A 26,692-nucleotide genomic window follows, 5' to 3' on the forward strand; every position below is an offset into this window, starting at 1 on the left:
GTCCCCCACTGGAATATAAAGTCTCTCTACTCAGACTGGCTTCTTTAGAAAGGATGGCGCACGTACTCGATACTGGATCACATCAGCAAAAGACAGTGACGTTTCTTTTTTTTTTTTTTTTTAAGATTTTATTTATTTATTTGACAGAGAGAGATCACAAGTAGGCAGAGAGGCAGGCAGAGAAAGAGGCAGAAGCAGGCTCCCTGCTGAGCACAGAGCCAGACGTGGGGCTCGATTCCAGGACCCTGGGATCATGACCTGAGCCGAAAGCAGAGGCTTTAACCCACTGAGCCACCCAGGCGCCCAGATAGTAGCACTTCTTGGGGGGAAGGTATGTGCTCTGCTGGGCAGACTGGAGTGCGCCAGTGAGAATGGGAACAGTTTGGCATCAGACCAATGTGGGCTTCTGAGAGGGGAGACCTTGACCAAGTTATTTATCCTCACTAAGCTTCAGGTTGTTCATCCCTAAAGTGGAGATATTGCCTATCGCATTTTTATTAGAAATAATGCTTACAAAATGCTTAACACATTACCATGTATGAAGCCCTCAGTACATGACTATTATAAATATTCCCATTATAAATATTCCAGGTTTTGAGAACCCTCTAACATTCCTTCTTCATATCCTCAATTTAACCACCCACCCCCCCCCCACACACACAAACACACACACACACAAATTTTACAACTGTTTTTATAATTCAAAATTGTGAGGGGAATAAAACTTATTTTAGATTTAAGACATAAAACAAATAATCTTCTAAAGCCCTACATGTTCCAAGGAACTGTTTAAATCACATAACCATTTTTACAGAAGAACAAAGGAATGCAAAGAAGAAAAGTATCTTGACTACATCATAAAAAGAACTATGTGACTGTTTCCAGAAATACTTGGTCATTTGCTCTTTTTGTTAAATGAGGCCATTTTCAGACAGTTATACTAGTGCTGTATGTCTAATGTGGGTGTGCTCCTGTTGGTCTTTGAAACTGTCCCAAAAGGGACAGTCCAGTTAGTATCCAGTGTTGACTGAGCCATTTGTGTGCCGACTCGTATCAACATCGTATTTATGATGATGGAAAACAGTCCCGATTGTCTAAGGTTGTGCAATCCTTACTAGGGCTTTAGAAGCAAAATCTTCCCTTAAGACCTTGATATATGATGAGATCTTGTCTGAACGCTAGTCAGGAGGTCATCCGAGGTGCTCTGTTTTCTTAAATCCTATGACATCTGCCTATTTCAGTAGGAAGATACAGTTGCTAAATGTAAGAGTGGTTCAGTTCCTTCTATCCGTGTGGTGTTTCCGTGTGGTGTTTAGAAGCAGGGACATTTCTGTTCTTATTCCAGCTCTGCTAATTACAAACCCTGTTACTTCAGGAACATTACACAATCTTCCTCAGCCTTAGTACTCTCATTGGAGTACTAAGGGAAGGCTTGAGTCAGTAACCCCAACTTCACAGAGCTTCTGTGATGGTCAGATATGATAGTGTGTAGAAAGACCTTAAGAGAGTGCCTGGTGTGCAAAGGGGTTTGATAAATGACAACCATGATTATTAGCATTAGGAGTTTCTTAAGAAATGTTCAGTTCCTTTGTAATTCTTAAATGCTGTCAGGAATAAATGATGGAACAAAGTGAAATCATTTGGTAAATTCTGCATCTAGGAAACCACTTAATGCCAGGCAAATTGGTTTGCTGTTGACTGTTTGAAACATGATTCATTTTCAAAACTTTGAACTATTTTGAGAAGTTAACTATATCATGCATTTTTAAACAATTTTAGCAGCATAGCTTTTGCCAAAGAATGACATAATTTGACCTTCTTTGAGTAAAGGATAAGGACATAAAGATAGTGAAGAAGAGAAGAATGGAAGAGCTTTATACCAAAGGGACCAACAACAACAATAAAAAAAAGAGTTCAATGAGGATCTTTTAAGAATTCTGTAACTTTCACAAGTCCCAGCTTTTGCCATTTTGCTAATTCATCTCCTTTCCCATGCATGTTAGCAAAAAAGTCTATAAAAGCTCAACTTCTTGCTGGATGTGTACTATTAGCCAGACATGTAATCTTCTGGTTCCGCTGCTTCTTACTCTATCAACTGGGAATAAAATAATGTTTACTTACCGAGTTATTAGGAATATTAAATAAAATAATCCATAAACATAACTTAGCAATGAGTCTTTTTAAAAATCATATTTGAAAAGGAGTTAAAATCAATTAAGAGTAGTTAAATTCCTTCTTCCTTCAGATTTCCAGGTTTTAAAAAAAAATAAACCAATAAAAAAGGAGTCCATGAGCTTAACCAGGGAACAAGGATCATCAGGAGACAGTGATGGATTTGACCATGAATAACTGGGAAAAGTGAGAGTGGAGGAGTCTGAGGACTGGCAGGAAGCAGAGGACGAGACAAAGAAGAGAGGCCTAAGCCTGACACTATAGCAAGACACAAGACCCTAAGTGATCCCTCCCAATGGTACAGATGCCCCAGATAGGGTTGTTCGACCATTTTCTCTTTGGAATGACCATCACCCAAACCACCAAAGGGTCTTTTAACCAAACTCTTTGTGAATTTCACGTAAGTCTTTCCAGAGGACATTCTCCCTGTTGTGAGCAAACATGTGATATGCGACCTCTCAGAACAGCACCATGGGCTGATTGACAGGGGAAGGGGGTGGTACTTAGGATCAGGCTCCAGATAGAAAAGTAATGTCCCGTGTGCACATGTGCACAGGCACACACACATGCACAAAGTGCTTATCTAACACTGGAGTTTATTTTAAAACATGGGCTTCTGGATGAGTAAATTTTACTCTTCAACTAAATACCTCCATAAAGGAGAAATGTCTTCAGCATTACAGTTTAACTACTGCCCAACTGTAATTACTGTCTTAGATTATTGTCTTAGAAAGGGTGATGCCCAGGGAACCTGGGTGGCTCAGTAAGTTGAGTGACCGACTCTTGATTTTTGGCTCAGGTCATGACCTTGGGGACCTGAGGTCCAGTCCTTGTTCTACATCCAGCACAGAGTCTGCCCATCTTTCTCCCTCTCTCTGCTCCTTCCTCCACTCACACACACTCTCTCTCTCAATAAATAATAAAATCTTAAATTTTTTTAAAAAAGATTTTATTTATTTATGAGAGAGGAACCCCATGTCTGAGCAGGGGGGGAGGGACAGAGAAAGAGGGAGAAAGAGTCTCAGGCAGACTCTGTGCTCAGTGCAGAGTCTGATGTGGGACTCCCTCCCACGACTCTCAGATCAGGACCTGAGTTAAAACCAACAGTGGGCCCCGTAACTGACTGTGCCACCCAGGCACCCTGGGTGCCTTTAAAAAATAAATAAAATCTTTAAAAAAAAAAAAAAAAAGAATTCCCTTCCTATCATCTTGTTGAAGACATCAACATTTTAGATCAGTTTAGATCAGATTGATACTCTCCATGTCTTCTCCTCCCTAATTCTCCCTAGGAGAATCGGACCTTTCTCCATGTAGACCATGAGCTTCCTAAGTAGGGAGGCCAATCTACTAGAAACCAAGGCCAACCAAGGCCTCCTGGTGACATATACTCTTTCAGGTGCCCTGGGCATACCACCCTTACTAGGGCCATGATGGAAGGTGAAAAGCTCTTCTTGCCTGTTTTGACAGGATTTCAGCTCATTGGAAAACACACAAACAGGATCCTAGAATCCAGTCAGAGCAGAGCCAGCATTAGAACTCAAAGCTCTAAACCAGCAGGACGATGTTTTTTCCTACTTTATATATGTGACCGCACATAGATGTTATCAGGGATCTAGTAGCTGCTCTATAAACAGTGGTTGAATGAGTCTCAGAAGTGAAATTAACTCTTAGGTTTGGGGAAAACAATTATGATTAAATGCTTCACCTGGGAAGAAACCAAAGCTCTAAGAGGTTAAGTATATTCCCCGAGAGGACCGTACGGCACAGCCAGCAGGGTTCCGAGCACAGTGCTATGTTAGATTGTCCCAGTGGGAACCAGTGAGAGGCATCCTGCCCGCAGTGGGTGGCACACAAATCAGAGAGCTAAGGAAGAAAAGTCAGTGTGGAGTGGAAGAGCCATGTGTCCTTGCTTACACCCCCAAGGTCTTGCATACTTTGCATATTCATAAACACAGATTAATAGTCATGCCCGAATAAATATGACTGTGTGGTGTCAGGCCTCAGTGCTCCTCCCCCTTCTCCCATCTCTGATTTCCTGAGTGACATTGACCATGACACCTCATCTTTTTTCCATCTGTAAAAGAGGGGCAGGGGGAACCAGCGATTTCTGCAATCTCTTGGTCTCCTTTAAGTGGTTCTGATTCTACAGGATGACTCCATGTTTTTATCTCCTGGGATCACTACTGCCTGAACAGCTGCAGAGATAGCCAATCTTTACTCCAGACAACTATCTTATCACACTACACAGAAGAGACAGTACAGAGTGATGTGTTATGGTTCTTTAAGCTTTATCATAAAACAACCAAAAAGGGGGATATTTAGTAAATCCTCTCAATGTCTTGTCTATACCAGGAAGAACTTCTTAACACAAGTGTTGTGAATTCAAAGCAAACGATTCAAGCTATTGGTGAGGTGGGAAGTGAGAGAAACCCTTCTAGAAATTCTAAGTAAAACAAAACGTACTATAATTTGGGTCTGGAGGTTTTTTTGTTGTTGTTGTTGTTATTGTTCTTTTTTCCCTGGGAGCTATCTGCTCTGGCTTGATGCTATTGTTTTTCCCAAGAGAGAATGCAGCTGTTGCTGTATGTCTGGGGGGAAGATATCCATCATCCAGAACGTATCACAAGCTATTAATAATGTATCATAGCAAATCTACCTTGTCTCAATAAGCACCCTGTCTCCAAGTACAGATAAAAGGTCCAGCAGGCAGATGTTGGAATTTATTATCCTTACATTTCCCATTTCCTATTTCTCTAAGGATGGTGTCCAGGATCGGAGTTGTCCTGTGGGGATGGCAGGAAGAGGAAACTAACATTTGCTTAGAAACTTCTGCGTGCCGGATGAGAACATCTACAACCCTGAGAAGTGGGTTTCATCAATCCCATTTTACAGATGAAGAAACTGAGGCTTAGAGAGGAGAAGTAACTTGTCTAGGAACACTCAGCTTGTCAGTACCAGAGAGAAGAGAAGCCTCCCAGATGCCTCGAGATAGATAAAACTCTTGCTCTATCCTCGGTAATCCAGGGTTTGGGCGGCTGCTGTGTTCTCTCTCCTATTCCACCTGCTATAGCTCTGTATATAGTAAGTGCTCAGGCAAGCTTCGCCAAATTTAATTTCTGAGACATGAACATGGAATTGAGCGATGAGTGAAGAGCAAGGAAGACTACTCTCTGAAAAGGGATTCCCACACAGGAGCAGGGATTCTTTTCCTCACTCTTTGTCTTCTTTGCGGTGCCTGACTGAGCTGATAGAAATGTAGCCCCTCCCCACCCCTTGATTAGAGAACAGCAAGTTGCACTCATACTTGTCCATTTCTGTCTAGATAATGTCCTTCCTGCTTGGATGAGGAGGGGGTGTTACATGTGTGTCCTTCAGCTCATATTTTAGCACTTCACAAAAGGGATGGGAAAAATAAGCAGATCAATACTTTTGTCCCTGTATGCCTCAGCCCCTCCCAACCCACTACCACATGCCTTGCTCCTTTTCAAGAGAGACAAGGGAGTTGCCTGACATTCAGTTGGTGGTGATTCACTGCTATTTGGGGTCACGCTGTGCTGAAAGTCTTGGGAATCTATTAGTACGCCGTCTAGAATGAGGGGCCACACCAGCCCACCTCAACCATGCACGTGATCTGGTAAGAGGATGCAGCACCCACTCCACAAGCCCAACTGTTACAGACCCAAAGAAGAAAGATAGAGACAGTTGTATCTCCAATACTCTTTCCTAAAAAATTCTAAACTGGAAGCCACAGAGTAATATCTGAGCTAAGAATATCCTTGACATTATGCTTCTCCATAATTACTGCCATTGTGGGTGGGCCTTCCTACGTCCACAAATCCAGAATGGAAGAGGGGACATAGGCACTGAAATCCCATCCAAATTTCTCGCTACTGTCACTGGGTTCTATTCCCCATGAAGGAAGGGAAGGTGCTAACATTTGTAGCAGAGTTGTGTTAGTGATTCAAATGAAGTGTGCTGACAATTTTCATTCTCGAATCAGCCGTTTTAGGTTACATTTATATAGATGCGAAAACTGAGGCTTGGAAAGAATTCAGGTAGCTTACCCAACTTATAGAGCTGATTAAGGGCAAAGTTGGGATTTGACAATGACTTAAAGACAAAACTCCTCTCTTAGAATCATGCTTCAGCTGCAGCTGTTTAGAAAAAAGCAGTGTATATTCTTAGTCCTCAAGGAAATAAGAAGTGAAACTCAGATTCCCTGGGTATCTGTGTGCCCTGAAAGGAAATCACTCATCCATTTCCCTTTGAAGCACCTCCCCGAGATAGCCAGAGTGCTGTGCAAAGGAGTCCTCGTAAAAATAGGCATTGCTCACCAGGCTCCATTTCCACAGACCCAGGAGGAGGAAAAAACCCCACATGGTACTAAGAAAAACTGAACAATTTTACTGACAAATTAAAGGTTTGGAAAGCAGCGGTAGAAACTGGTCAGCTACAACTTCAGAGAAAAGTGCACTGTACATTTCAAAGCCTCCACTTCAATTATGGAGGGAGAAGCTGAGGTCTGGGAACTGGTCCCCAATGGGTGTGCGCCAGCATAAAATATGCACTCTTGCACTCACCAGGGCTTGAGGTCTTTTAAGGAGGGACTGGATAGCAGGAGAGGGAGGGGTGGCAAAGAGCAAGAGTGAGAGAGTAGGGGTGCAGTCGTTCTGAGAGATCTGCCAAAGGGAAGTCTTGTTCTGTTCATTAAATGGTACAGCCTAAGAATGGGATTTTAGAGATGAAGTTGGCAAATTGAAGACAGGACTTAAGAGAGGACCTGGCCCAAGCTCAGCTTGGCAATGAAGACCAGCATGGGCTGAAAAAAAATAAATAAGTAAGAAATACTGATGAAGCACATTCACACAATTTTATTGCACATTTTATATGTATAATAGATAATATATATAGTCATCACAATCTATATTCTTTAATCCATATTTTATAGAAAAGAGACTATAGTTCAGAAAGTTTAAATAAGATAATTCGTAAATGGCAGAACAATCCTCTTTTTTTCTAAGTCTTTTTTTTTTTTTAAGATTTTATTTATTTATTTGAGAGACAGAGATAGCGACAGAGATAGTGAGAGGGGCGTGAGTGAGGAGAAGAAGAAGAAGGCTCTCCACTGAGCAGGGAGCCGGATGTGGGGCTCAATCCCAGGACTCCAGAATCATGACCTGAGCTGAAGGCAGCCTTTTAACCAACTGAGCCCCCTGGCGCCCCATCTTTTCCTAAGTCTTATGAATCACTTAGTACTTGCCAAGATGCAATTCCTCCAGGAAGTCTTCCTTATTGCTTCAGATATGATTCTAAACTCAGCCACCATGGCTGAGTTTCTACCCCATCCTAGTACCTGCCTGTTGCATTCTAAAGGCCATTACATCTCTGTCTCTGCCATTAGACCTTAGGTTCCCTAAACCAGGCACCTGCGAAGCCTGTTTATTTTTTCACCCCTACCTCACAGCACAGTCTATGTTCAGTATAAAAATGAGGTTTTTAATGAACAATCTCAGATCTTCTACTCTTCAGGAGGACTATGGATGACTTTCATTCCCACCCAGGGTCCACGTTCTGTCTATCCTCTTCCTCTTCATTCTCCTTCCTATTCCCCCATAAAACCCTGTCAGTTCCAAGTCAAGAAGATTACTGAGTATATGATTTCATTACGAGGCAAAAGTAATAGAAAACAGTATTATTCATTTTCCATCCCAGTGATGTCTGCAGTTGGAATAAGAGAACTAATTGTCATTTGTTGAGATGCAAGTGGTAACATCAGGGCTGATAACAATAGCTGATTTCACCTTGAATTTAGTAAGCCCTCTTTGCAAGCATTTCCTCATTTAATTCTTGTAACAGTGATGAAACGTACAAAGTACCGTTATCCCTGTTTCATTGACAAGGGTCATAGTTGCTAAATCCCTAACCAAGAACACTCCCAATAATTTGAAAGTAGTTGTATCTAATTCTGAAGTCAATCAGGTTTCTCTTACTCTGGCTGCCTTTCCAAAAATATACATAAAGAATAATAGAAACAGTCATATACTGAGCATCTCTTATGTGCCAGCCACTAATACTCTCCATGTATATGTCATCTAATGAGTTAATGCGCCCAGAAATAAAGCTAGTACCTCTTTATGGATTGATTAAAAGGAACTTAGGGAGCTAAGCTGATTGAGAGAGGTTAAGGCAAGCAGCTACATCTAATGACCTCTTGAGTTCCATTCCAGGATTAACAGACAGCATGTTGGAGATTTATAAGCAAAACATCAAGGAAAACACACAGGTCTTTACGTGCAATTTTATCATATAATGAAGGCAGGGACTCTGTCATCATTGCTTAAGGGTTGGTCCATGGGGCTTCACGATGTGGAAACTCGGGCACGTGGCCCCTCCCAAAGGCAGGCCCTGTTCCTCGTGACTGATGGGCCATGTCTCAACACAATCTCTCTAGATTCACGGTGGAATGGCAATTATTTAAAATTGGCTCAGGTCTGCATACTCCACTGGATTCTTTTATCCCACTTTAAGTCTTTCCCTTGGGACAGCTTAAACAGCTCTATCTTTTTAATGACAAACTATCCGTCCACAGGACTGGAAATGAAATCAAGCTTTTGTTTAGCAACCAGTCTGTTTATTTATTTTCCAAGTTCATGAGTTTATATGTATGCTGCTCTTAATGGGCAGAGCATAAAAATGCCTCTTTTTATTTTCTTTTCATTTGCATTGTTGCTGATAATGGCTGTTATCAAGCCATTAGAGGCAGAAAAGTACCGTTTTTGCCTTCCAAGATGGGCTGTATTTGTGTATGTGTGTTCTATGCAGATTGGCCAATATGTTAAACTTTCTTTTTTACTTCTTCCTCTGATACAAATGGCTCTATGTCAGCCACATAATTTTTCTCACTGATGCATGGAATTATATATATATATATACATGTGTGTGTATAATTACATCTATATTTGTATGCACATATGTGTGTATGCATACATACATACACACACATGTGTATATACACAAGCACACTCACACACATATACATACACACATACACATAGAAAATCTGCTTTTTAGATCAGAATGAAAAGTCTGTGCCAGGGATGTGAAATGAGTTCTATTCCACATCAAAATCTGAAGCATTGTTATGTAAATCTGTAACACCATGGTCTTGTTTTGTACAAAAGGCTTGATGGACTGAGTCCCATACAGAGCCCATTTAAGCTTTCATAGTTAAACTAAAATCACTGTCGAGTTGTATTTGAGAGGCGCAACCATATGAATAAAAACTAAGGGAAGTTATTCTTTATTCAGATGTTTCCAAATGTCTACTTATTGTAAAAACACAAAATAGTCAAATTTGGGAAGTGATGTTTTAAAAGATTTCATCGATTCTTGGGAGCAGCCTGCATTGAGTAGAGGTTATGAGATTCTTTCATTCAAGGGTCAGAAGAGGACATTCATTTTTGTTTTCATTAGCATTTTAGGGAAGATGGGTAAAATGACATTAACTAGCATTTATTGGATATTATCATGTCCTAGGTCTTTTCTAAGTATTATTTCACACTGTCCTCTATAAAGAAGGTCATGTTTTAAAATTCACATTACTTCTGTGAAGTATTATCTTCATTTAATTTGTTGGTGGAGCCAGGACCAAGAGTGACTGTTGCCAACACAGAAAGATTAGAGGGACAAGGACCCCAACATGAAGGAAGGCCCAGGTGTTTGGTAGATTAAAAAAGCTAAGGTCAGTCTTGTGATGGAATGAAGGCTTAGAGAGACAGAACAGTGTCTCTCCATTAGAACAGTGGTTTTTTTTAACTGGGGCATTTTGCCCTCCCAGAGAACCCTCGATGATGCCCAGAGACACTTTCCGTTGTCATACTGTAGGTGGGGGTGCTGCTGGCAGACCGTGGGTAGAGGCCACGAATGCTGTGAAACAACCCAGGATGGATAGAAAGCCCTGCACAACAGAAAAAGTACCTGGCCCCAAATGTCAATAGTGTGGAGACAGAGAAACCCTTCATTCTCCACCCAAGACTCCCCACGCTCCTCTGTAGGAGCCATTTTTATAGATCAGCATTCTACCCAAGATCTGGGAAACAAATGTGATGTCAGCATGTGTGTTGGGAGGAAGCATATGGGAGAGGAACCAGATGCAAACCCCAACTCTGCTACCTATAACTGGTACATCTTGGGGGAGTGATCGACCCTCTTGATGACGGAGTTTCCTCACGTGCATGTTAGGGAAATACTAGCATAAACACCATGAGGTTCTTGGAAGGATTAAGTGAGATACTGCTTACAACGCTTTGTGAGACACCAGGTAGAGAGTAAACATTCCACCACTTCGTTGTTTTTATTTTCAAGGCTGTTATTAGTGCTTCATCTTTTATTTCCATTTTTCTGGAGAGCACTCAGTTTTTAATACTACCTTTTCTTTTTTTAAAAAAAGCTTTTATCTCCAGGTTAGGTAGACCTGCTTTCACTCACATTTGATGACAGACTACAACAGAATCAGAATGAGAAGGAGAGGGCCAGGCTGCAGGAGGAAGCTGCGGGCTATTTTTAAAAGAAATGCTCTTCTATGCACAACTCCACAAACACTTTCAATATGGTGTTGTCAGTATCTTATGGACATATGCAAAGCTCCCTGAGAATCCCAGTCCTCACTACATAATCAAGCGGCATCTCTACATAGGACTCATCGAGCACGGGGGACTGGAGCTTGGCCTTCAGCCCAGAGCTGTTGTTACCCGACTAAACAGAGCATCAGACAGCCTGGGAGGGCGCAATGCAGACATCTTGGGTGGCTTTAAATCACAGGTCATCGAGCATGAGGAAGACCGGACGGAGAGATAAAATGGGTGAGGATAGCAGAAGGGAGACAGAAAGCATGAACTGGGTATTAGAGAATTCAGAGGGCTCATTCAAGAAATTTGCTCTCAGTCACACTGCAAATGCAGGGAGCTCCAGAAATACTTTCCTCTCGAGCCTTCTGCTATTCTTCAAACTAAAAGGAGTCTCCTGATTAGAGACGCTATCAACAGGATCCTGAATCCGGGGACTTACAAGAAAGGCAGATCGTGGCAATCTTGTTATTGATAAAACACTGTAAAGAGTGAAATGGAATGTGTTGTTTACTGCCCGGTACAGAAAACAGAGAAATAAGAAATATCCATCAAACTCTCCCATATAGCAAATAAACTTTCTGTTGAAAGATAAGAGGGAATTCCTGTGTTAGATGTCAAATCCTTCTGTTAGTTGTTTTCTGCCTGTGGGTGGTGGGCATCAATCCTGCTGGGCAGGTGGGACTGGTCCTCTTGTTTGCCATTTGGGAGATGCTACTCAATCATCTGGGGCCTTGTGAATGCCTGGAAAATTCTCTGGGCAAACTGTCATTCTAACTAGTGTACATCTATCTCTGAGAAGGAGACTTGAGTTAATACAGAATTCTGAAGCATGTTGAAAGGTTATCCATGACATTTATGCAAATAGTACAGTTGACCATGACCATCAGCTCCACCATCCCAAATCATTATCCTTGTCTTCCGCCTCACCAAACCATAGCTACCACCACTATCATCATCAACATTATCACATAATCATGATCCATCACTACCATCATCTTCTTCATCTTCAGCATCATCATCATCACTACTCCCACCACCGTCAGCAGCAACACCAGCATCATTCCCCTCATCAACATTGCCATCATCATGATCATTGTCATCATGATGACCACCACCGCTATGACCTTCATTAGCACCACCATCATCATGAACGTCTTCAGGATCACCACCACTACTATCACTATTGCTATGTATTAGGGACTGGGCTTGCATTAAATATTTCATTTAGCACTCACAGAGGAGGTGATCTTATTCATTAACATTCCTTTATTTATAGTTGAGGAGACTCAGACTCAAATGGGTGAAATAGTTTATCAGGGAGCATACTTAAAGGGACATTGCCCAGTACATAGCCCCTTGTTAACATCATGCCCACTCTTCTGGGACTGATGCAAAGGTTCTGTCCTTCATGAAGCATCCCCAGATCCTCACTATTTTTTTTTTTTAAGATTTTATTTATTTTTTAGAGAGAGGGAGGGAGGGGAAATAGAGAGGGGGGGAGAGAGAGAAAGAGACACTGCCAGTGAGGGAGGGGCAGAGGGACAAGCAGTCTCCTTGCTGAGCATGGAGCTCAATGACCTGGGGCTCCGTCCCAGGACCCTGAGATCATGACCTGAGCCAAAGTCAGATGCTTAACTGGCTGAGTCACCCAGTCATCCCCTTCTCCAAATCCTCACTGTTGGTATGTCTCTTATGGCAACATAGTCTGAGCTGCATTATGGTTGTTATGTAGAGCAAATCAGTGTCCCATCTAGTCAAGTAATGAGAGGGTGGGGTCGATTATTTCCCAGCACACAGTAAGCACTTAATACATTGAACGGTTGCAATACTGGTGGCCTTTGAATAAATTTTATGAAGGTTCTGAATCTCTTCCTGGATCCAAATTAAAGCACTAAAATACACATTTATCTCTCTAATAATGTAGTAGCTGAAATACTCCTAACTTAAAAGACACAAGATAATGAAAAAATTGTGGTTAACTCCAAGGCTGACCACGTTAGAGGTTCTCTGTTAAAACCAGAAACAAAAACAAAGAACTTTCCGCTAGAGATAGAACTCTTGATTTAGCCTTTGTAGGAGCCTTGGGCCCAAAGCCAGGCCACTCTGTCCCACTTCACAAAGAACTATGAGTCCCTTGCAAGGTTAGAGCCCCTACCAGGCCATGGTTAATTCACTTGTTTACCAGACAGTGAGCTCCTTAACGGCAAAGACTTTTACTCACTTTTCTCTGGTTCCCTATCTTAGCACAAAGCCTACCACACAATGGATACTGGATGAGTTTTTGGATGAACGAATGAATTTGTTCTTTATTTATTAATTTTCCCAACTGTGAAATGCAAGGAAGTATGTTAGGTGAACCCCAGGGAAGAGCTCCAGATCTCACATGATGAAAGGGGATGAGAATCCATTGTTATTAAGTCTGATTCAGAGCAGTGATGGCTGAAGTAGCTTTTGCTCCTATGCAGTTTTAGAGAAGATGGGGGAAAAAAAATAATAAAGGCTTAATCAGGCTGGTTGAGCCATTAATTTGGCATTATCTTTATCTTTGCTAGTAGGAGGGCGCAACTACTGCTTAGGAAAGAACCCAAAGGATGCTTTAGTTTCTTTTTCCCTTTTCTTCAACTCCGATACTTTAGAGCAAGGTCAACTCAACTAATCCAATCCACACCCCTCTACCCCCATTGCATTGAGAAGGAGAGGTAGGAGAAAGGAAATGGGGAGGGGGAGGAGGGGGGAGGAGGAGATGATGAGGATGAGCCTCATTAGGCATAGACAACACATTCCGTTTCATTCTTTACAGTGTCCTATGAATAACAAGTGAATGTGAGTGCCAGCAAGACAAAGGAGGGAAAGAGTAGAGCTGAAGACACCCTTGCCCTCTACCTGAGGCAAAAAACAAGATGGAGAACTGGTTTCCATCAACTTCCAGATATAATAAATCATACACACACACACACACACACACACACACACACACACACACACAGATATAATATATAAAATATATAATATATAAAATAGCATTTAATTCAACTGGCTACTCAGGCTACTCCCAGATGGGGGCCTCTCAAATCAGATCTTCACCAGCTTTGGGGAGGAAAAGCTCAGCCACACCCATTGGTAGAGAAAGGAAATCCGTATCATTAATTGGTAGAGAAAGGAAAGTTTGAGAAAGGCCTTCAACGCACACAAGCCCAAAAAGCCCAACACACATTTTCTCCATACTTGTTGCCTTGAAAGAACGTTTGGGAGGACAATGCTGTACTACTGGGGAGAATTTCTTTAATGGTTTATGGCCCAAACTAGAGGACAGAACTTTCTCTTGTCTACAAAGAGAGACCAAGATAGCTGGCTCTAGAGATTTAGAGACTATGGAGACAGGCCATTGTCCTCTCTTCCCTGACCACTTCAGTGCTGCCTCATGACTGGTCTTCTAACACCCACCCATTCTTACAGCCTTCCAACTTATTCCCCTCACACCAGGAGAGAAATTCAAGACTGACTATATTATTCTCCAGCTGAAACACTTCAGTGCCTTTATAGTGCTTTTCGAGTAAATAACAGCATATCAGTAATCTTAGCAGGGTCCCCCATGACCTGGCCACTGGCCATGTCTCCAGTGTGCCCATGCAGCTCTTCCTCTTGATCTCTGGGTTCCAGTTACATCAGCTTCTTTTTAGTTTCTCAAGTACTTCCTGGAACCTTATCCCTTCATCTACTTCCTTTTGACACAGATATCATCTGTCCTTTAGATCTCAAATCTGTCTTCACTCCTCCAGGGACGTTTGCTCTGAAGAACCAGCCTCGGTCAAGTCTCTCTCTATCATACATCCTCAAAGCAGCCTGCATATCACTGAAATTCAGATGTGTACGTTATAAGTCTACATGTTTTTGTATCCTGTGCATCTACCATATTGCCGGCAACATGGTTAAGTATTCGACAAATATTTGTTAAATGGGAGTTGTGAAACGGTGGAATGCTAGCTCAATGAGAGAGAGAAACAGAAAGAGAGAATCAGGGTCACCAGTGTGGCTAGCTGGAGAATTACCATGTTAGTGGTCCAAACATCTCAACTAAGGGATGAGTAGTTGATCTATGTTTCTATGCATGTGTGTATGTATGTGTGTGTATGCATACACCTTTCTGATTCTATCTTGGTAGGCTAGTACAATATATCCAGAAACATCACAGAAACATTATTGAATATACAGGAACAAAGTCCTGTCAAGAGATAGGGATTTTAGATTCTGGTTCCAAAGGGACTGGTTGTTTGACCTCTGTTTATTTATCATCTCTCTGAGTTGCCCAATTTTCATTTGTAATAACGATACAACCATCTTCCAACGACTTGACTGAGCCCTCTTCTGGGCAAAACTAACCTAGATATCTAGTGAAAATAGAAGGCTCCATCTCAGTACTAGGGAACCTTCCAGTTTAACAGGAGAGAGACAGAGAAATATTTGAGAGAGAGAGAGTGAGCAAGCATGTGCACAAGTCGTGGGGAAGGGGGGCAGCAGTGGAGGGGGACTTCCTGCTGAGTAGGGAGCCCGGCACAGAGCCTGACATGGGGCTTGATCCCAGGACCCTAAGATCATGACCTGACCTGACAGCTGATGCTTAACCAACTGAGCCACCCAGGTGCCCCAATAAATCTTTACAGTGACCAGGAAAATAGCATTTTCAAGATGTGGATAAAGGAAGGAAGCAACTTCATGGCACTGCTTGGGAACGTCAATGATAGCTCTCCTGACAGGGCTGCTCTGAGAATTAAGTTAAAGGAAGAACTCTCCTCCTGCAGATAGAACCGTAGACACCAACACTGGGGCTAAAGAAGACTTAGTGGAAATCCCTCACTGAAAGCAGACTTCCACTTAACTCTCTGGGACCACCTTCCTCATCCACAAAATGGAACTTAACGACCTCTCCTCTGTCACGTGGGGGTGGTATCAAGAGATACTATGCACAAAATACTTCTTAAAAAATCCGACGCACAGTAGGTGCTCAGTAAATGGTAGCTGAACTTAATCGCTTTTCTTATGCTCCATTTCAGTGACTGGCAAGTCAGGGAGTATGCTTTTTAATGGCTTCATATTTCTGTGGGGAATGGTTGGCATAACTACACCAAGGGGCAAAGTAAGACAGCTGAGTGTTGTCTTTTGATGTGTCTTTCCCAAGGCAATTCTCACAAGACTCCCGCATTATCAGTTTCCTTGCAATACCAGGAAATTACAGAATGCCATGGGGGTTTTGCAAGGGAAGCAGCCATGATGAACCTGGGGAGATGAGATGTATGCAGATTCCTGCCAGGGCTTATGCTGGGGCCTAGGAGAGGCAGTGTGGCAGGCCTTGTTCATTACCTCTAATAGCTTGAATGGACCACCCTGACCCCCTTGGGAAAAATGGAGAAGGGCTGAATGATATGGAGAACCACTGGAGTGTTTTCAGGCAGCAAGAAAGGAGAGAATCAGGCAGAGATGACAAGAGTGTGAATATCAAGCATCCAAGTAAATTTGTAAATTTCTAGGCTCAGATTTCTGAGTAACCATAGGAGGGACACTTAGGGCTTTAAATGATTCTAGATTAAGAACAATCAGATCTCAAGCATCTATCAGTTCACTCACCATTCAAGACTCATCCCATTCATCCTCCCTCTAGGACACTTTCTCTAATCCTTCAGGTCAGACCAGCCCCTATTTCTTTCCCGAGTGACCCACTACCGATTCTGTGTCCTTTGCAGCCATCATATTGAGTGAGGAGGACCGGGACCTCATCTCTGTCTCTCGTGGCCTTTCCAAATCTGTCCGCTCAGTGCAATCTCTTTTCCTGCCACTGGATAAATACAGCAAGCATCCAAATCTTTCTTACCAGTCTTAGCCCGGGCAAACAGTTCTCAGGTGAATTCCATTCCCCCCAAAGCAATCTCATTCTAGCAAGTATAATATCCAGCCCCACTAAGGCAATGTGAAGGAAGGAAATATCCCATCACTTCCACTAAGGCAAGCCAGAGAGACTCGCAGTAACCCAATCTCTCTCTCTAAAAGTTGCCTTCTTTCATTTCATATCACTTTTGGTGTAACCGAATCATTTAATAACTATCATCCCAATTTCCCATCTCTAAGATGTCTCTTGTCTTGAGATCTCAGCTGAAGTTCCTATTTTGACATTCCATTTTACCATAATCATTGATTAGTCGGAATAGCTCCGTGCCAAGGGGGACTATTTTAAGGGACTGCAGCATATGGATTAGCATGTACACTAGTTTCTTATTTCTTAAACTGAAGAGTACAAGATTTAATTCCTTTCAATGGTAATCACATTGAAAGGAAAAAGAAAACACAGGAGAGTGGGGTTCTAAATGAATAAAACTCTGCAAAGAGGTTTGAGAAATACTTGTAGAAATTTGTTAAATATACATTACAAAGTCTTCTAATTATTCTGTAATTGGCCAAGGCTATGGTATTCAAGCATGTTCCATACAATCAAAGGGAAATAGATATTTGGCTGATGGGCCAGACACACTCTTTAATCCTTTTAATAAGCATGCCCTCAGCAACAAAGCAACATAAATTTAAAAGCATCTCAGTAACATTGTATGAAAGGGATTGTAAAAGGAAAATAAATGTCAATTAAGTGCCTGGAATGGGAAAATATCGATACCACCTCTATTTAGTTTTTTATCTTAAACATGAGACTTTACACATAAAACACTGCATTTTAACCCATTAGCATATTCCTCAAGCATGAATCATGGGGGGTTTCAAGGACTTGGCATTCACTCTTGGGAAAAGAATCTTAGTTTTCTCTGTTTTTTAGACTAAACTGGGCACTGTTTTCTCTGTTGCCCCCATGCCTGGAAAAATATACTTAATAAACAGTTGTCAAAGAAATGGATAAATTTATGAGCACATAACTTATGGGCACAAAATCACTGTGGGCACAAAGTGATGCATACACAGAGACCCTGAACGCAAGAACCTCGGGTCTAAAGGAAAAGAGAAGCCAGGGTTTAAAAACGATGCAGAGACAAAGTGGACAAATTTAGAAAAGCCTCCCTGAAAAGAGTCTGCAGCTTGTCAAGCCTTCTCATTTCTTTTGGAGTTGGTCCTCGGGATTCTATCCTGTCCCTCAATCTGGGGCTTCAGTGCAGAAAGATCACTGAGGATGATCCCTACACCTGACTGATGAGGGACTGAATCATTCCTCCAAGGTCTTGCTTTGGAATGGGGAAAGGATGGTGGAAGAGGAGTGATTTGCTCTCCAGCTGTCAGCTCACCGAGAAGGAAGAATACAGACAGTGGAACACATGCCTCCAACACCATGACAGATGAAAATTGATCATCCACACGTTCGTTCGACCAATGTTAATTGAGCATCTACTGCATGCCAAACTTGGTTCCAGATTCTAGGGATACAGAGTGAACAAAAGCAGACACAGAGAGTCCTTGCAGTTAGCAGGTTTTAGTCTAGTGGAGAAAATAGGCACTAAGTGAAGAAGTAATAAATAAATAAAATAAACAAAGTGAATGTAAAGTTGCAACTAAGACACATGCTCTAAAATTAATTTTTAAACTATTAAGAGAATGGGTGGCTTTAAATTAGCCAGAGACAGTAGGCAGTGTCAGGAGGTGAATTTCCTGATCCCAAATCTGAACTATTTCTAGGCCACAATGTAGCAAAATTGGTAGTCCCCTGCATGGTCTCTATTTTCTTTATGTTTCTTTCCCCTTTATAAGATCTTCCTATCCCCATTCACCTAATCCATCCACTGGTTCTGAGTAAAATTTTCTTTTCTTTTCTTTTCTTTTTTTTTTTTTTACCATTTGTGCCACATGTTGTAATGCTTGTGATTTCATTTCACAGAAATGCCATAAGGTAGAGATGAGAAAGCACAGGGGACTCGGGTCTTAATTTGAAACCTAGGTCTATCTCTTACCTCCTGTGTGTCTTTGGCAAAATTGCTAAACCTCTCTGTGTCCCTTTCCTTACTTAAAATCACTTTTTTTTAAAATAATGGAATTTTATTGTGTAAGTCACATAAAAGCAACTTCAAACAGAATTCTGAAAACTAGAAAGGGAATCCACCATCTCCTCTCTCTCGTGTTTCTGTCGTAGCTCTTTGCTACGAGCCTTTTGCTATACCTCTTTGCTTCCCATCCTCATAGGTGTAGAATGCCCTTGCACAGATACCTGAAGTATCATCTCAGTATAACTGGACTTTGGAATTCTAGGTCCAATGTTTCTCAGTAATTTGCACAATTAACATCCATGTGCCTTTTAAGTCTTTCTAAAGTTTGCGTTTTTATAGAGGAAAAACAAGTCCAGAATCTACATGTTGAGATAGTGAGTTCCCTAGGACATGTCCCTAGAAAGCCAAGACAGTGACCTGGCTCTGCCTGCATCCCTGAGGTGCATGGAGAGGGGAAGGCACTCTAGAGGAGGTTTCGGTGCTACAGGAAGGACACAGAGACAGGCCAGAGGGCACGAATGGGGATTTCAACTCCAGATTGATCTAGGATTCTTCCCTGATTTTGCCTTTGCTCTCTGAAGTGGTGAGAAGGGAGGGAGGATTTGCCTTTTTAAGGAAGAGGGAGGGAAAAGCAAGCAAAAGAGCAAGAGAGACAGATAAGCTGGTGGGGTGGGGTGGATGTGGGGGCAGAGATTTAGGAGATCAGCCACACAGCCGTGTAAGAAAATGGGGAAGGGCAGTTTCTGGGCTGGGGGGTGTGTGAGAAGCAGGATCTGCAGAGCTGGCCTCACTCCCTGGGATAACTGGAGCCTCATGTGGCTATTTCAGGTCTTTCTTCCATTGAGAATTGTTTTATTCATTGACAGGAAATCCCATAATTAGCTTCTCAGGTTTAATAATAATACAACTAGCATATGTGTTGACTAGCATTTAATATGAAAATTGGAAATTAGAGTTTAAATTAAATTTGACCTTTGAAAAAACAGCAATGATATCCTATTTCAAACCAATACATTATTGCTAAGAGCAATGTGAAGAAGTCATAAACACATTAACAGAAAAATGAATTACATGTAACTACACATATGTGGGAAATTTACAAATATGTAATATTTATCATCGTATGGTGGGGTACTGACAATTTTATTCTATGCTTGTATACTGTTGATACTGTTTTTATATATAGTATGATTTTATTTGTAAACTTGGGAAGTGCTATGTATATACACACACACACGCACACACATATAGGTTATTTTTTCTTTTTCTATTTGACATTATATTGAGAGAATTTTCCTCTGACATTAAATATTCTTTGAGCATAATATCCCTAATTGATGAATTTAGATGCATTATTCTTTATTGAAACATTCACTGAATCATTTCCTGTTGTCAGGGATTTACATTATTACCAGCAGTTCTTTACTATAGGCAACATTGTGTTGAACAGTCTTGTGCATGTGACTTTGCCTGCGATTCATTCTTTGGATAAATTCCAAACAGTGAGATTAGTCAATCAAAAAATATGGGTATTTCAAGGCTCTTGATACTTGATGCTAAATTATTTTTTTGCAAAAATTTATATTTCTATCAGAAACATATGAGTATCATCTCCTGGGACCCTTGCCCACCCTGGGTGTGTGTGTGTGTGTGCACGCGCGTGCGCGGGGTTTATGTGTGTGTGTGTGTGTGTGTGTGTGTAAAGCATTACCAATTTAGTTCTTCCAGTAATATATCTTATTAGCAGGCTAATTCTCATTGTTCTTATGTATTTTTTACCATTTGTACAGTGTTTTTTTCCTTTTGTGAATTTCCTGTTAATTCTCCATGCTCATTTGTGAGATATCTTCATTTACTTTCTTTCTCTGCCCATATCATTTATATTCTACCAGCTTTCAAACGGATTGTTAAGTAACTTGCAGCAAAAGACAAAGATGCAATCAAAACATTAAAATCAAGCCAAACAAATCACGCCTCACACATGTCAGAGGAATACTGCAATTTAATAAACATTATCACCTGCATCCTCCTATTCAAACGTCACCAGCTATCTGGGAAGTCTGGGAAGTACAACCCTCCTTATATCGATGGAGGAACTATGACTCCAAGAGAGGAAGTGCTGGTGCTGGGGTGGATAGCTGATGGCGGCCAGCAACAGAACTGTCACCACAGTGGACTTCATCTCAAACTTAGGCTGTCAGTTTATTCATCCCATAGCTCTTTATTGAGGACCTGCTATATGCCACACACTGTTCCTGGCACTGAGGATACAGCAGGACACGAAAGAGAGAAAGTATTGCTTTAAACTTTAGAGGGGATGAGGGATAGGCAACAAGCAAAGATATGTATTTTGTTAAGAGGATGAGGGCCAGGAAGAGAAATAAAGGAGTGTGGGTAGGAGTAAGGGGCTCAGGGTGGCAGATGCAGGCATTATTGCTTATTATGGGATCTTATCTCTCCCTCTAGTGTGTGCAAGATCTCCAAGTGTTAAGATTCTCCTGAGCAACCAGGCAAGTGCTCTTTAAATGAAGACAGGAGAGAGCTAAGGGGCTGCAGACCACTGCCACACCTCACCCCTCCCCGGTGTCACACAGCTAAAATGTATTCAGAAGTCAGAAGTGAAATTGTGCAAATCCATCATCGACACTGCCTTCAAGGTTACCTCCAGGGGAGCTGAATGCACGCCTCTGGTGGGGGGACAGAACTTCTAGGGGAGTTGTAACTGACAGCAGCTGCTTCTGCAGGAAACCCAAAGAGAGCACAGCGGAGGAAGAGGCGGCGGCAGAGGACCTACTGGCCTCTTGGAGGGTTCAATGTCATTTCTTGGATACAACAAATAGCTTTCCTCTCTTCCACATGAAGCAACGGTCTCTCTGATTGATTTTTCCTTGATTGTGTAACTCTGATTACAAGCACGACCAAGGGAATCCCAGGGCATTACTGCAAAGCTCAGGAGTCTCTGAAGAACCAGACAGCTGGTTCCACAAAAATCCCAATTCCTAGCATGAAACTGGAGAATGAAAGCCAAAGGTGCAAGAAAAGGAATGTGCATTCACGTCACATAGCTGCGGCTGGAGTCCAGAGCTGTGTCTGGAGGCTGCGAGATCACGTTCTGAGGTGCTGATTGGCTTCATAATGACAGCTCAGTCTCAGAGGGCAGTGAAGCTAATCTCCATGGTCAAAGACAATGGTAACCCCCAGGAGACCTGAAAGGCTGTCTGGTGTTCTTGTAAGACACCAGGTAGCCATCTGGTCCTTACCATGCAGACAACGTAAGTAGACAGGACATTCACTAAACCTTTCTAGGTCTGACCCACGAAAAACAAGAATTTTCTTTTAATTAAATGAAAAAGAAGTTGCTTTTTAAATTATAGTTAAAAAAAAGAAAAGAGATCCACCCTCTTTAGCAAATTTTCATGTGCACAATACAGTACTGTTACGGACAAGCACTATTTTGTATAGCATTCTCTCTGGAACCTTTTTAATCTTGCACAACTGAAACTTTAAATGCTTTGAACAGCAACTCCCTATTTCGTTCTCCCCCTCGTCCTAGCATGATTCCACTTATATGAGGTATCTAAAGCAGCCAAACTCATAAAAGCAGAAAGCAAATTAATCTAGGTTTTGAAGTTTCTAAGTTTTCTTTCCACGCTCAGATATTTTAAGAGGCAACCAACTTAAGTGAAGAGACAGTGCATGTCCAGCTTGGAACAGGGAGCACTGCAGAAATACACATTACTTACTGGGAAGGAAGGAAGAGCTTCCATGAGAACACCATAACAGCCACCACACTCATCCTTAGTGGTGGGCGCAAAGGTCTCTCTCAGAGAGGATAACAAGTCATGGCCCTAAGTTTGCACACTTCTTAACAAGACGGAAAGACTAAGTGGTACCTGCACGGGCCATAAGAACCCTCAGCTCACCTTCTCCCACCCAATGGCAGCCTTGCAATCTGTAACCCTGTCTTTTCCGGGGCTGTGACCCGTTTGACAGTGGCTCGTGTGTCCGTGTACGTGCACGGGTGGGTGCGCACGCGTGGGGCCTGGGGAAGGGTGCGCCAAAAGTCTAGGACGCCTGGGTGGCTCAGTGGGTTAAAGCCGCTGCCTTCTGCTCTGGTTATGATCCCAGTGTCCTGGGATGGAGCCCCACATAGGGCTCTCTGCTCAGCAGGGAGCCTGCTTCCCCACCCCTCTCTCTCTGCCTACTTGTGATCTCTGTCTGGCAAATAAATAAATAAGATCTTAAAAAAAAAAAAAGTCTATTTAGTGAGGCCTCCTGTGTTCAGTTAAGGCTGCCATACTTGCATATTCACTTATTTTATTCATTTGGGTATCAAACGACCCTGCAAGACATTGTGCTGGGGACATAATGCCAAATAAGTCATACGAATCCCCTGCCCTGATGAAATTTTCACTGAGATGGGAAAGCCAATAATAGGGCAGTCATTTTAAAATAAGATCCATCTTGTACTCAAGAAATGCATGGTGTTGTGGGAATGGTGATGGGTAATGGGAATGCCTGGGGTTATGTGGGGCCCAAGAAAAGATCTCTGAATGGGGGATGTTTAACCTGCTGCTCGAATGGGTTGTGTGTGTGCCTGTGTGAGTGTATGAGAGACACAGACAGAAAGAGAAAGAGAGACAGAGGGACAGCCCATGTGCTTGAGTAAAGCCAGAACACAGCCCCTATTTCCCATGAAAACTCCCTGGCCAGGGTCCTGCTAAGCTGTTTGCTTAGCACAGGGCAGCACGGAGGCCCCTTCCTCCAGGTGTCCCTGACCTCACTCTTATTGTGGAAATCTCACACTTCAAAACATTGGACTGCTCCAGCCAGATTGTTATCTACATCAAAGAGAAGGAAAAGCTGAAAAGGATGAAGGGTGGACTGAAAAGCATGAACATGGATGTTGAGTGAATGCAGATGGTCAGTGGGGAGCTTCCCTCCAGGACTGTTCTGTTTGTTTGTGAAAAGAGATAGGGGCTAATCCTGACTGCCAATCCCTCAATAAGCACCAGACAGGGCTGAACCCAGCATTCCCGTCTGTCTATAAAGCCCAACTCTCATGTGTCTGCTGGGCTTTGGTTCCTGGACACTTCTCTGTTTGTTTTTTAATATCAAGACACAATACACTATAATATTATAGACCATACTAAATGGTTGCTTACATTTTCTGTTTTAAACCTCACAGCATTTATGTTGGAGGTGCACACCCCTATATATTGCACAAGAAGAAAATCAGAGTTAGGAAGGTGAGTTCCATATCCAATGTTCCACAAGCCTTGCCAAGTATAAGAACCCAGATTCTACCCTATACTCTACACCATACTGGAATGCCAAAGCTTCCAAAGGAAAATGTAAAGAAATAACCCGGAGATTTAATCAGCACAGTGATGCATTTCTTTCCAATCTTTTTTTTTTTCCTTTTTGCCTAATTTTTTAAAAAAAGTTGATAGGTTTGAGCGTGAATAGAATTTTGCATCCTGCTTTTTTCTTAAAAATTGTAATATCACGAACATATCAGCATCAGAAACTCTTGGTAACCACAACTATATATGGTTTTATAGTCTGTGCAGTATTGATAAATAGCATGGATACGTATACCATCATTTATTCAGCCCACTAAGCTCTGGGTACATGTTTGGGTTCTTTCCCTTATTGTTTTTATTGCTTTGGGACTCTAAGTAATGCAGCCATAAGCTTCTTTCTGTATACACTATACTTCACTTATCAGAGTCCAAAAATAGTAACATGTTAAATGTCTTGAAGTGATTTTAAAGCAGGACCTGATACCCTTCTTAATAAGAACCACATCTTAGTAATCATTTCCTCCAGTGAGAAAAATACTAGTACCTAGTTAATATGTTTTATAATTGTTAGAGGATTAGTGTGCACGCGTGTGTGTGTTTGCAAACATGTGTGTGGTAGGGTGTGCATCTGACGCATGAGGAAACTGTGTATTGTTAACTGCTATGATGACAAAGTTGATCATGGTGATCCGAGGCTCTCCCTGGCTCTCCCCGCCTCCCCACTCTCCACTCTGCTTTCCCCAGCGTGTGATGGAAAAGATAGACCTCTGTATCAGACACTGCACACATCAGCTTCTTGACTCCTCACTGCAGCTCTGCGAGGAAGAGCTTTAGAAGAAAACAGAGCTCAAAATGAAGCGATGGCTTCAAGATTATACAGCCAGGAAATATGAAGCTGAAGTCACACACAGGGATCAGAAGCCCACTTCTCTTCCAGCGCATCCTAGCGCCTTTCTGAGAGACCCCGTTCCCCGCCCCCCGCCATGTCTTAACAAAGCTTTAATGCCGGAATTGCCTGTATGAGCCTGTAGTGAATATAATATAAACATATATTTCCCTCTTTCTGTGACAAGTCTGACATAATTCTTTCTGGAGGCTTTTCCTACACATCTTCATCACACGTCAAGGATGTTTCCTCTTAGCACCCTGCGTTTTTGGCTTTCCTACACCTCAGATGTCCCCCACCCCCACTTCACACTTCACATTTTCTCTGCATCCTGCTAAGCTTGGCTGTGGTTTATGGGGAGGGAGGTTAAGCCGAGAGGCGCCAGGCACTGCTTCAATTACACTTAGCCTGTTCCAAGGGCTTTAATCATGACCTCTTTCTCAATGGATCCTTTCAGAAAGGCCGGGGAAGGGGGCGGGTTGGAGAACAGGCAATTGGAAACCCTAGTAGTAATCAGGGTCCCAGACCTCCAACTCCTCGAAGAAACACAGCCGGGGCCTACGATTCATTAAAGGAGAAAGAAAACTGGAAAAGTCTAGCCATTCCTGTTGGAACCATGTGTACTGGGGGCAGGGTAGAGAGTAGACCCAGATCATAAACAATAAAAGGAAAGAGTAGGTGATAATAATGAGTCTGTGGTTTTAATTAGGAGGTCTCTTGGGCCAGATGTTCACTGACAAAGAATGAAGACCCCTCCTGAGATACGTAATGAAACTCAGACCCCTTTGGCTGGGGAAGGGGGTGGGGATGCTGGGAATGGATGCACTGTAGGTTTTCAGGCCTAGAGCCTGAAGCTTCTGTGATGGGGGACTGGAAGCGGGCGCGTGTGACTTCGGTGGAGACCACTCTCTAACCCTGCTGGCTGAGGCATGTGTAGTCTCTCCTGAGCAACCCATTCAACAGAGCACTCCTGCTTCTGATTAATAGAAGGAGGACAGCCAGGCGACCTGAATCCCTGCCTGGGCTGGGCTGTCTGAGGAATCTGGGCCTCTGGGCACTGTCTGGGTCTCATTGTCATGAGAAAAGACTGGGTGAAAACATCTCCGGCATCTTTCTTGGCATTTCCAGCCATCAGGCCCCTGACCTGAGTAGGGTCTGACACATGGCTGGCTTTCACCATGTAAAGAGGGGGTGAGCTACAAGTATAATTTTGCCAACCTTCTCATTTCCCAGACATCTACCTGTACATTAATTTCTTTGCCTAGGCCAGATAATTATTGCAGTATGAGCTACCAGCTATTAAGTGCCAAACTGCTAAATGAAGAAACATGGAGATGGACATCCGCCCAGAGGGGGTGAATGAAGAAAAGACGGTCCTTGTAACAGTAGCTAACATCCATGGGGCACTTTCTAAGCAGTTTCCATGGCGTATCCCATTAAAGTCCCAGGAGAATGCTGTGAGGTAGTTCTAGCCAATCTCGTTTTTACAGAGAAGAAAACTGAAGCTCGAATAATTTATGGAATGTGCCCAAGCTCACACCAGTAGTGAGTGGCCGAGCTGGGATTTGATCCCAGGCAGAATATGTTCAGAGACTGGTCTCTAAGTTCTCATAAAAATAACTGAAGAAGAATAGTATCAAAGGAAGGCAAGATTTGGGGGCACAAAGAACATGGGGGCTGGAGGCAGAAAAAAATTACTTTCCTCTGGGCCACACGTCAACAAACTGGTTCTGC

Source organism: Mustela nivalis (assembly GCF_964662115.1).
Source record: "Mustela nivalis genome assembly, chromosome: 18".
In the NCBI taxonomy this organism is placed as follows: domain Eukaryota; kingdom Metazoa; phylum Chordata; class Mammalia; order Carnivora; family Mustelidae; genus Mustela; species Mustela nivalis.